This window comes from Stenella coeruleoalba (assembly GCF_951394435.1).
Source record: "Stenella coeruleoalba genome assembly, chromosome: 14".
In the NCBI taxonomy this organism is placed as follows: Eukaryota; Metazoa; Chordata; class Mammalia; order Artiodactyla; family Delphinidae; genus Stenella; species Stenella coeruleoalba.
Genome location: NC_137160.1, coordinates 54,129,307 through 54,142,434, shown reverse-complemented (window position 1 = coordinate 54,142,434; position 13,128 = coordinate 54,129,307). Strand labels below are relative to the sequence as shown.

Sequence of the window (13,128 nt, the reverse complement as noted above, 5' to 3'; positions counted from 1 at the left end):
CTAATATGTATAAATAGATAACTGATAAGAACCTGCTTATAAAAAACAAAGTAAATAAAATTCAAAAAAATTGTACTCTAATGTCTTTAATGTGATGTCTGAGTTATATTCCTCTTATATCTTAATAATTTTTTATTGTTCTGCCTTTTCTCTCTCTCTTTCTCCCTCTTTCAAGACTTGCCAGAGATTTGTCAATTTTTTTTCTTTTTCTTTTTTTTTTTGGTCTTTTTATAGAATTGACATTTTGCTCTGGTAATTTTATTTATTCTATGTTTGTTTTCTGTTAATCTAATAAAGAGTGCAGAATACACAAGCATACACAGGACGTTCGTATCTTTACTTGCATTTTTATTTTTTTTATCGATGTACTTTCAAAGAGCAAATTTTTTAAAATTTAGATTCAGTTCATGTTCCCAATTATTTTGAAGGTTTTGCTTCTTGTTACCTAGCTAAGGAATCTTTGCTTGCTCCAAGACTGAAGTATTTTCTCCTAGATATTCTAAAAGTTTTGAAGTTTTAGCTTGTATATTTAATGTACGTATAATGCATTGTGATTTAATTTTCTTATACAGTGTAAGATAAGAGTCAAGTTTAATTATTTTTTTCTATATGGATCATGTGTTATTCAGGGACTGTGTGGACTATCATTTCCCAATGCACAATTTCTAGTTTCTTTAGAGTGTTCATTGATTTAGATACTTATCTTCATAGCAATACTGTACAGTATTGATTGCTATAATTTTAAATTAAATTTTGAAGTCAGGATCGAACTTTGTTCCTCTTTTTCAAAGTTTATTTACCTATTTTATGTTCTTTGCATTTCAATTTAAATTTTAGAATTAGCTTGTTAATCTCTATGAAAAGCTTCATGAAGTTTCGATTGGAATTGTGTGAAATCTATAGATCAATTTGGGGAAAATTGTATAAGAGTGGAATTATTCATGACGCTTTTCCTATTATGCCTATTCCTGTAAATCATTAAATGTATTTAATATTACTGTTTTAAATTCCTGGTATTTGTTCTGTGTGCACAGATAATACACAAATTCCTTATATTTGGGCCTTGTGCTGTGTTTGCTACAGGGCTTGGTGAAAGCTACCGTGTTCGCTACTGGGCGTTGTTAGAGAGTGAATGCTTAACTGTGGAACACCATGCAGTTGCCCATGCAGCGTAAGTTTTCTGTCATGAACTGGATTTTATCTTACTCAGTAAGCCATACAGGTGGGTATAAGCAGTAGCAATTTATCACCAACTGGAAAGGCTGTATGAAAGGCAATGAACTCAGAACTACATTATGCGATGGGTGCCTCAGACTCCTTCAGTACCATTCCTGTTACATTGCCTCCTCTCTGTCTGTCATAGGAAGTAGCTTATGACCAGGTAACAGAAGAAAAAACTCGGTATAGTTTGAAAATAAGTAGGTCTGCAAGAAATGCTGGTACCAACTGAAAGTGGGTGACTAGAGCATTATGGCTCAACTCAGACATGATGCTGAAGGATAGCAGTAAAGGAAACATTTTCCCATTGGCCAAAATTTGGTTAGATTATCTGGAGTGAGTTTCCAGAATATATATCTACAATGTTTTGAGGGAAGTTGCTAAGACTTTGACTGATGTCAACCAAAGCAAAAAAAAAAAAAAAAAAAAACAGTACAGAAGGCTGCAAGTAAGAAAATAATTTATTTGGAGTCTTAAGAATTGCAATTTGGGAGACACAGATCCAGGTAAAACTGAAAACGTGTTCCAGGGAAGAGATAGAGTCAGGGCTTATAAATTGCAAAAACCATGAGGCTCTACTCTGACACAAGAAAGGAAATATTTGTCCTTAAGAGATGGCTGTCCCGTGTTGTTTTGGGGTAAGGGTCTGATAAGCAGATAAGCTACCTTGAGTTATCTTAGTATAAGGGTCCGATGAGTGTCTTGAGTTTCTGGAACATTGTGCAGATGTTCTGGCTGCCTGCCATAAGAAGATAAGTGATCAGAAGGTCAGATTCCATCCTGCTGAGATGTGCATAAGTCCCACTTCCTCAGTGGTCTCCAGGCTCCATTTCAGAGCACTCTCTTAGCATTTTGATTTTCCTTTTGCACTGGATGGTCGGGGACTTGGAAGGAACAGGATTGTAAGATGGGTAAAAAGGAAGTCTGGGGGAGAAGCAGGTAGATAGATGGGTCACTTGGAGTTGGCACAGTGTGAAGATATTTGTGTCTCATGTGAATACCAAAAAAGGGTATCTTAAGGAGGCTGTTAATAATTAAAAGGACAAAATGAAGCACTCTGAGGATGTCAGTCAACCACTTTCATCAGCCCACCCAATGTTTGCATAATAGGCTCATGAATGATGTGTCACGGTGGCAGTGATGCATGAGATCTACAGCACAGTCTTCCTTTTCCTTTACCTGACCTGGCTACCACTACTGATGAGTGTCTAACTTGCTAACAGTAAATGCTATTGAGCCCCTAATATGGCACTGTTCCCAGGGGTACCAGCCAGCCACCTGGTGGGTGATTGATTACACTGATTCATCCTCACTGGGAGAGACAACGTATCCTGCAGGTGGATCTGTCTTCCCTGCCACAATGCCTCTGCTAGCACCACATCCATGTGCTCACTGAAGGCCCTGGCCACCATCCGAGTGTTCCATAGAGTATTGCTGCTGATCAAGGGGTTTATATCATGGCAGAGAAAGTGCCAAGGGAATGTGTTACTACCTCAAATTACCTGGGCAAACAAACATAGGGAAAGACATTAAATTTTATGTCTAGAAAGAACTTCTTTTTGTGACTCGCTTTGTCTCCTTAAGCAATTCACTGAACCACTCTGGGGTCAGTGTCAATTTATTTATACTCAAAATTAGGTAAATAATGCCTACACTCACGATAAATGAAATGTGCCTAGCACATAGGTACACAGTAGTTGCTGGCTGAGTAGAGAATGTAAGCTTTTAAACCTTCAGTTTATGATATTGACTATAACAGTGCATTTCCTGTGGGATCAATACGTCACTGATGTCAGATGCCATCCAGCTTGCTGTCCAAGCCTAGGAAATGCCTCCATCTGAATCATCACTGCTCTGTATTGTTTTCAGCATGTTGTTCAGGTCAGGTGACAGAGGAAACAACATTAGTTCCAAAATCTTAATCCTCTGATTGGCATATAATTTTTTATCCTGGAAAGAATTTTTCATATAATTGGTGCTAGACTGTACTTTGGGACTGGGATGTTGTGATTTATAACAAGAAAAATTTATACTTGGACTTTGACCCCATTCTATTTTAGAGCATAGAGCTCTAAAACCTTGTAATCTTCTGTGATGGGAGCCATAAAGGTATCTTATGTTGTTAATGAGGTGACTTATGGAAAGCCCTCAGGTAACGAATGCTGCCTTGTTGCCGGGGGAACCAACCCTGTAATCAGACAGCTGGAACTTTCAGAATCCGCCCCCCCACCCCCCGCCCCTGCACATAACCTCTGGGAGGGGGAGAGGGGCTGAGGTGCAATCAGTCACCAATGGCCAATGATTTAGTTAGTCATGACTGTGTAATAAAGCCTCCGTGAAAACCCAAAAGGATAGGGTTCAGAGATTCTGTGTTGGTGAACTCATGGAGATGCCAGGAGAGTGACGAGCCCTGGCAAGACAGGGAAGCTCCACACGCCTCCCCGCATACCTTGCCCTACACATGTCTTCCATCTGGATGTTCATCTGTGTCCTTTATCATATCCTTTTATTATAAACTGGTAAATGTAAGTAAATGTGTCCTTGAGTTTGAGTTGCTTTAGCTAATTAAATGAATCCAAAGGGGGAAGAGGTCATGGGAACCTCTGTTTTACAGCCAGTTAGTCAGAAGTACAGTTTACAGCCTGGACTTGAAACTAGCATCTGAAATCCAAGGAGGGGGATCCTTGCAACCTTCAGTGTATAGCCAATTGGTCAGATGCACAGGTGTTAACTTAGGCTTGCGATTGGCCCCTGAGGTAGAGGGTGATCTTGTGAGACTGAGCCCGTAACCTGTGGAACAGATGCTATTTCCTGGTAGGTAGTGTCAACACTGTGTTGAATTGTAGGAAACCCAGCTGGTGTCCTAAGCATTTTTTGGTGGTGGGGGGGGAAAGCCACCCCCCACGCACATTGGAATTGGTCTCTGATCCATTTTAGCAACCAAAAGAATAATTAAACCACTCCTTTGCAAGCTAAATTCAGATATTCTCTGCTAGAGTTTTCTTTGGACCTAGATGTAAATATTTCAAATAAATACTGAATACATACATGTGTGTATAGGTGTATATGTATTTATATATAATTAATACATATTTGATCAATTATGTATTGATATATATTTGATCAATTGATAATATAATTATAATTAATAATGTTATGTATGTGCATATTTAAACATATTATATGTAATATATAGTTGATATAAGTATATGAATATCAATATAAGTATATGAAATCTCAAAGTACACAGTCAAACGTACTACTATATGTGGACCTTTGGGGGCCTTAATGGTCTAGACTGGTAGCCGTTTTATACTGATCAAGTATATTTTGGCTTCTGACATTTCCCTTGGTAATGGGGAGACATTCTGTGCCTCTTACAGCTATAGACGAAAGCAAAAATACAAAAACTCTCAATATACATGTTCTACTCATAAGGACCATAGAGACAAAAGAGCTATTATTTAGTAGTAGTGTTTGATACATAGAGCAGACAGAAGGTGTATTTGACATGACATTGGCCCTTTTTTAAAGCACTGATGTCTTTTAGGCAGGTAACATACCCTTAACTTGTGTGCATTAGGCTAAATCTTTTAATAATTATTGATACAAATGTAAGCAAATTTGAGTTTCATGAATTTTTTCCCCTCATCTAAATGTCTGAAGTACTTTTCAAGTATGTGTCCTTTAATAATTTTTCAGGGGAGTACAAAACAGGAATAAGTATAAATATGTATACTGATAAATAAGTATAAATAAGTATAATATATAAATATAAATAAGTATACAGTAAGTATATGTATAATTAAGTTGAACTCTACAGAGCGTAAATTAATTAAAATTATTTTAAAGTAGTTTGGCAAACTGGTAACTATAACAAATGATAATTAAAAAATAAAATGTTATTAACAAACCATAATTTTCAATAATATCAAATTTGTTCATATTTATTTAAAATCATATTTTATATAAAAATGAGAAAATCATTCTTAGGAGGTGTCTTTGCTACTTACCACAAATATTTCAAGGTTTGGTGATCTACCATAAGTACTGTGCTTCAGATATTTTCACCAACAGAAAAAGCTTAGACTTGAATTTGGAGATTTATTTCTAATTCCAGGGTTACAGGGACACTTGGACAAATAACCATCTTCCTGGACTTCTTTATTCTTATTTAAAAGCTGAAGGAGTTATATTAAATGAGTTTTAAAGACCCATTTAGCTCTAAAAATGAAAATTATCTGATAAAAAAGTATTTCGGAGTTATGTAGCTCAAGCTAGGAAAAATTGTTCTTAGGAAAATATTGTTTGCATATCTGAATCAACTACTTGCTTGTAAATTTCACTAGTGTAAGATTGTGACATATTTATCTAAGTATGCCAGTAATAAACATGATATTTTATATATATCTGGTGTTCAGTAACTGTGGAATAAATAATTAATGTCATTGCAGGAAAATTAAAACCAGAAAATAATGTTTTTGTTGTGCCTGTCTAAAAGCCTAATCTTTTTATTTAAAAAGGAAACCTAGGTGAAAACACACACACACACACACACACACACACACACACACACACACACACACACACACATTTTGTTAAGACTTACAGGATAATGTGAAAAGTTTCAGATGGCAATTGTTAAGTGAAATCATAAAGGCTGTGACATTATAAGTGGTGCAAACATTCAATTAAAACTATAAAACCCAAAATTATAAGATCATGTGTAATATATTTAAAGTAGCAATGTCTTCTAGCTTAATGAAGATTCTTCTTATATTATTAATGAGCTAGACCTTTAGAACCACTTGGCAAGACAGTTTTATTGCTTGCTAATTAGGCTCCACATTTTAAAGACACACTTTCATATAAAATAGAAAAACTCAACTTTTCAGGTATTTGAAAAACGAAGCTAAGTATTTGCCCATTTAGTTATCTTTTTATCCTCCCCACTGCAAGCTAGTTTTCTTGCAATTTACAGATAATGCTGAAAACCAATTTTACCCAAATGTTTTCTTATAAAAAAGTTTTAATTTGGGCCTTTTGTTATGAATGTACATAGTCACTTTTCTTAATACTTCAGTGCTACTGAAATTATGTAATATACTTCCTGTTCTGTTGGAGAGTTGAAACACTAAACATTACATATTTTTGCAGGAAAATATGTCCCATGGTTTTAGGATCAATTTTGATTGGATACCTAATACCAGTTAGGATTTGGTATTGCTGTCTTTCAGGCCCCATTTCCCATTATCGTGATTTAAAAGGTCTCTTCTCTCAGAAAACAATGGCATCTATTACATGTGGGTCTTCCCTGCTAACTTTAACCAAGTTGACTTATCAGCAGGTATTTCTACATTTTCAGGTCTCGCTGAAGTCACTGACTCTCTGATGGACTTGACAAGAGAACTTGGTATTATTTGGAAACAATACCATTATGTATGCCAAGCAAACTACTCTTCTCTCAAACCTTCTGAATTTTAATGACTTAAAAAATAGCCTGAAACCTGAATGTGTTCAAAATTTTTATGGATTTATTTTGATGGTATTTTGTCAAAAATTAAAAAAGGTTTTGTAAAATAAAAGCCGCTAAGTATTTGTTGGAAGATAATTATCCACAGATCTCTCTTGTTTCTACCCGGTTTATGAGCAAGGCACTAACTGCCTTTAATTATGGATTATTTTTTCAAGGATGTTTAGCTAATAGCCCTAGAAATTAGAAGTAGTGTCTCTCCCTCTGGAGCAATGGGTAGGCATGTTTACTGTCTAATGCAATCGAGTTAATGACAATGTCTTCCTCTTACTACTATAAAAATTTGGTTTACCTAAGCTCCGGATTTCTTTCTTATAGCACAACCCACTGTGTGTGCAGATACCACCTAGTCTCCCTCGTGTACCCTGGGAGAAATTGGAACTTGCAAAATTGGTGGAAAAAATCATGTTACTCTTGCTACTGAATAATAAAAGTTACTTCATCTCTGACTCAGGAAACCCGTCTTCTCCTAGCATCCACAAAAGTGTGGCAGCATAACCCACAGCTCAGTTGCACTGCCAGATTGATATCAGGGGAATCGAGAGACAGTCAGTCAATTTGATACCCAAAATTATCCATTTGGAGCTGGATCTGTGGTTGAAAGTTTTACTCTCTTTTAGATTGTATGCAACATATTTGTACAAAGTTTCTTCATTATTTCCAACTAAATATGGAAAATGTCTACAATCAAAAATTTTTAAACCTTCTAAGGCAGAACTAGAATCGGTGATGAGCAGGTGAGGCCAGGAGGCACCACTAGATGAGAGAGACACAGAATTAGGAAGTAGAGACTAGTACAAAACAGACTTTGCCGGCATGACATTTTGCCTATCTCCACAGAGAGCTTGGAGTCAAAGCCCGTAGGAAAATGAATTTTCAGAAATAGCTAATACCAACTTAAGAATTTCTTCACTTAACAAATTTTGGTTGTTTTTGTTTGTTTGTTTTTGCTTCTGTAGAATTCAAGTGACATGAAACTATCATTGATTGCAGGTAGATGTGGTCAGCAACTTGATTGGGATCAGCTCATGGATTGCTTTATGGTTCAGAAGTTCTGGAAATGGATGCAGAGGAAATGTCAGACCACAGGTACAAATAAAAAATAAAAGCAACATCTATTAAGGACAAACAAATAAAATAAATTGAAAAATGTTACCACTGCAATTTGCAGCGCCTATAAAAGTAAACTGTTGAATCTGTCTCTAAGATGGAAGCTACCAAAGGCTGATCTTTTATAGGAATGAGCAGGAGACATTTTTTATGGGTGTCATTGTGGCTTATACTTGCATCCATTTTTACCTGAGAATAATGTTGAGAGAAAGAAATTATGTATGAGACTAGAAACATTTAAATTTCTGGTAGAGGTTTCTATAAAGCAGATTTCATAAAGTATAATGGAACAGGATTTGTTATAATATTCTGTAGTAAAAAATCAAATTTTGCTGCCTTTACCTTGGCTAAATACAGTTGGATTTTCGATCACAGAGAGACATTATAAAGTCTAATTTGTAAGAGGCTTGAGATAATGAATTGAGAAACGGAAAGAAAACTGTGGGGCTACTGACATTTTTTCTTAGCTCTACCACCTTACCTCCAATGTCTCTGCTTAATAAGTGATTTTTAAAAAATGCAATGTGGGACTTCCCTGGTGGTGCAGTGGTTAAGAATCATCCTGCCAATGCAGGGACACGGGTTCAAGCCCTGGTCCCAGAAGACCCCACATGCCGTGGAGCAACTAAGCCTGTGCACCACAACTACTGAGCCTGCGCTCTAGAGCCCACGAGCCACAACTACTGAAGCCCATGAGCCACAACTACTGAAGCCTGCACACCTAGAGCCCATGCTCCACAACAAGAGAAGCCACCACAATAAGAAGGCTGTGCACTGCAACAAAGAGTAGCCCCCGCTCACCGCAACTAGAGAAAGCCCCCTTGCAGCAATGAAGACCCAACACAGCCATAAATAAATAAGTAAGTAAGTAAATTTTTTAAAAAGAGCTTTAAAGTATGCAGTGCAGGAGATTGGCTGTTTCACCTGATTCTTGGTGATAACCACCTTTTCCTTCCTTTTTTTTTGATCAAGTGTAATTTTTTGTTATGCTTTTACCTCAGCATGCCAAATTTCTCATTTAGTAAATTAAATATGTTCTCATCCACAATTTCCTGATTCCAACCCTGTACAAAAAAAAGGAAAAAAAAGTAAAAGAAGAAGAAAGAAAAAAGCAAAGAAAAATCTGCCAAGATAGAATTAAGAAGGAGAGATGTTGGTCAAATTATGGATTCTGCTATCTCTAATCTGCTAAGTCTCTCTAGTGAATATTTTATTTCAAACATTGTATTTTTCATTTTTAGACTTTCCATTTTGTCTTTTAAAAATGATTTTTATTTAACTAAAGATATTTTATATCTTTTGATTCATCACAAGCCTTTATATTTTTTACATCTTTGGGAATGGTTATAGTAGCTATTTTAAAATCCTGTTAATTCCAATATATGATTCACTCAGACCATTGATTTTTATTTTCTGTATATCATTTTATTGATTTGTCAGCTGTCAACTAATCTTGAATTGCATGTTGGATATTATGATACTTAAGTTACGAGGGCACTGGATTCTGTTATTTTTCTGTGATGAATGCTATTTCATTTGACTTTTCAGGCAATTATATTGATTAGACTTAAACTGTAAGCTCTGCTTTTCAGATAGCAGCTCTGATCTGAGTTTAGATCTGTTGTTAGCTGGTGGCTTTGAGTTCACTCTGGACGTTTATTATTCTGGGGTCACTCATAGATTTAGGTAGATCAAATTTGGTGTCCACAGTCTGGCTCTTTCCCTTTGGGGGTTACTCTTTCTCAAATGCCCTTGTTTTCCTGGATTTATTCTTCTGGAACCCCAGTCAAGAATGACAGTATTTTTCCACCAATGCTCTCATTAGCCCACATGCCTGGAAAAAAAAAGTTGTGAATGCACAACATGGAACTTCTCTCCTTTATTTATGTACTCCTTACCAGAATTGTCCCTGATCCATTTAACTCTGCTGTGTGATGAGGAAGCTATCTTTTTATAATGACCAGGACTTAATAGCTGTTATTTGAAAGGTCTTTCCAGTAGGATCTTAACCATAACCAGAAGTGAAACTTCTAGATATTTTAACATAACCTGTTTTGTTACCAGTATGTTAAAATTATTCTGTACTTTCTATTTTGATTTTCTATTTTACTCAAGATTTTTAAATAATTACATTTACCCCTTTAAGTAATTAGTCCTTCCTTTATCTTCCTACTTCCTTTTGATAACATCTAGTTTATTGTTCTGTTGTCAGAGAATACATTATGTACTATTCTACTTTTTGGAGCTTGTCCATGTGTTTGTGATATCAGATCAATTTCTTAAATTTTCACAATAATTGGAAAGAAGTTAATTTTTCTTATTAGTATACATAGGTTGATATATATCATTAGTATACCTAGGTTGATATATATTATTTATTATGTTTGTCTCTCAAAATCCTTATATTTTGGTTACTCAGTCTCTTCTGACAGATGTAACTGAATATTTTCATTTTACATAATATTTCTGTAGATTTCTATTATATTTTCTCATTGTTTCTATTTAAATATTCTCATTGATACATCATCTGTCATGTACATTTATGACAGATATCAAATATATTATTATTTTTAATATAACATTTGGAAATTGCCTGAAGTCCACTTTGGGTGCCTGGAAACTGCTGGGTGGCAGTGCTGTTTAAGAAGGGCTACCTGAGCCTGGTCCGGAATCCATGGGAGCCTGTAGTTCTGGTTTCTCCCTTGTGGCTCTTTCTTTCTCTCTTACCTTCTATCCCAGGCATGGGGTCCACTAGATACCCCGAGCAGCTCTTAGCTCTGCATTTATGGCATTATTTTGGTCTTCCCATTTCCAGGAGGGCTCCCAGGCAAATGTATCTCTCCCACTAGGCAGGACAATATTTATTTCCTGGGGCATATGAGACTGGGCCACCAGAATGGTTCTGGCTTCTAGATTTGGGGTGACTCAAATTATGCATGTAGACAAGGGTACCAAGAAAGATGTTTGCCAGGTGCCCCAGGCACCCTAGGGGGCATCCAGCTCTTAAGCCCCTTGATTAACTGTCAATTGTATTGTCTTGAACATGACGAGCATAAAAAATAGAAGGGAAAGAGAAAGGCAGTCTTTGACAATAAAACTTGCAATACAAAACTACTTTTGTTCTTAAGAATTTAGCAATAAATTAAGTTCTTATTCTCTTAAGCTGAACAAGAAACTAGCATTTTTTTTTTCCTGCAGGTAATGGAATGATGATTCATATATAGCAAGTCATCAGGCCAAAGCGCACGTCCTCCTAAATGGAAATCAATTCTGATAACAAAGTCATGTCAGTTTATCCAGAAAGATCCCCATAGAAGGTATCAATCACAACATCTCATCTTTATAGAAAACTTTAATATTTCTTTGAGTTTATATTCTTCATATATAACCTTGTTTATGCGATTTTGCCCAATAGAGGTTTCCAAATGGATAAATTGTGAAGGATGAAACACATTATCAGAATGCACTGTACATTTTCCCTGTGATAAATATATATATATATATATATATCCCTTAAGAGGTGATACACTCAAATCTTGGGGAATCAAAAGGAACTTCTGGATGCATTTATCATAAATATCTGAGATTTCAAAAATTATCACAAATAGTCACAAAAAGGGAAAATCTAGGATATCTAAAGCAGCTCTGCAGGAAGGATCAGACAAGATTCACTGCTCAGGAGAGGCAGGAATGGGTCTTGGTAGAAAGCGTTTCCTGACGGTTTTGCCAAAAGTCGAAGCTCGTTTTGCTCTTCAGGACCTTGGATCATGCCCACTGCTCTTAACTGAAAACAAAGCACAGAACTCTTCAAGTCTTCTTATTTGGTGGGATATTCTTTTTTAATCTTTTAAAAAAAAATTTTATTGGAGTATAGTTGATTTACAATGTTGTGTTAGTTTCAGGTGTACAGCAGAGTCAATCAGTTATACATATATCCACTTTTTTTTTTTAGATTCTTTTCCCTCATAGGCCATTACAAAGTATTGAGTAGAGTCCCCTGTGCTATACAGTAAGTCCTTATTAGTTATCTCTTTTATACATAGTAGTTGTATATGTCAATCCCGACTGGTGGGATATTCTTAAATTCATCTGAACCAAATTGGAATCTCAGAAAGAGAGAAAGCAATAACCAGAAAAACATTATTGAAAGCATAATTTCATTTTTGTGTGGAAACTGCAAAAACCACCAGCATGCTTTTGCCAGCAATACCTGTCATAATTTTCCTTAATGTACTTAACTATCATGAAAGAATATGTAAATGACAGTTCTCATTTTACATTTTAGTTTCTACCTTAGACCATCATGTCAATTGCCATAATCCCCAAATAGCTGCTTCATAAGATAAATTAAAAATTTTAAAGATGAGTCTTCTGTGCCAAAAGTTTTATCATCTTCCAATCCCCCCTAAGTCATGAACAGTTAACCCTCTGAACGTATAAAAGCAAGGTTCTCCATACCCCTCTCTCCCTTCACCCTCAGTCTGTTGACATTGTCTGATAACCTCTTTTGTGCTAGGGATTAACCACATAGCCCAGTGGGGCTCCAGTGGTGGAAAAAGAAATACTTTTTTCCTCATTGACTCCTTTATCTTCCCTCAGGGGGACATTCAGTTGTCAAGGTCTCTACTTTTCCTTTGTTTTCATCCCTCATAATTTAGCTAGTTCTCCCTCAGGCAATCATCTTCTCACACAACAGCATCCTCTTGGACCCGTTCCTCGTTTCCATCCCCCTCAAACTTCACTCAGGAGAATAAGCACAGAGTTTCTGATGCCCTCCTGCCTGTCCAGAATCTGCTGAGCCTGCTCTTGAGACAGAGAGCCCCCTGGAGACCATAGGTGCCCTCTAGGCCAGTACTGTCCAGAAGAACATTCTGTGATGAAGGATGTGTTCTTTAATATGTATGTGGCCATTGAGCACTTCAAGTAGGTTCATGTGATGGAATAAATGAATTTTTAATTTTATTCCATTTTTAATTTAAGAAATAACTAAAGGAAAATTTAATTTTTATTAAAGTTAAAATTTAAATTAAATTAAATAGCCACATGTGGCCTCCCCGCTATCGTACTGGACAATGCGGCTTAGACTGTGGTCTAAATCCTGAGCGGCAGAAGGAACTTGTTGTCAGGACTACTTCACAGTCTCATTCTTTACACTGATGATCCCAGGACTGTAGGAAAGTTAGGGCATCTCCCAGGACAATGCCTTTCCTTTGTGCCTCTGAATCTCATCCACCAAATATTAGCACGCCCGCCACTCAATTGCAAAA

The 13,128-nt window shown here is 36.2% G+C and overlaps 1 protein-coding gene across 15 annotated transcripts in view; it reads left to right on the top strand.

The window, feature by feature from the left end:
- The window catches only part of METTL4 (methyltransferase 4, N6-adenosine), a 527,313-nt gene that overhangs the window by 497,366 nt on the left and 16,819 nt on the right, over nt 1-13,128 (top strand). For 14 of the 15 annotated variants that reach the window (XR_013831370.1, XR_013831371.1, XR_013831372.1 and 11 more), the window contains 3 exons: nt 1,084-1,171; nt 7,745-7,840; nt 11,060-11,178. The gene's annotated coding sequence lies outside the window, so the exon portion shown is untranslated. Of the gene's footprint in view, nt 1-1,083; nt 1,172-7,744; nt 7,841-8,435; nt 8,694-11,059; nt 11,179-13,128 lie in introns of those variants that run through there. The other variant, XR_013831384.1, reaches the window with a different exon arrangement.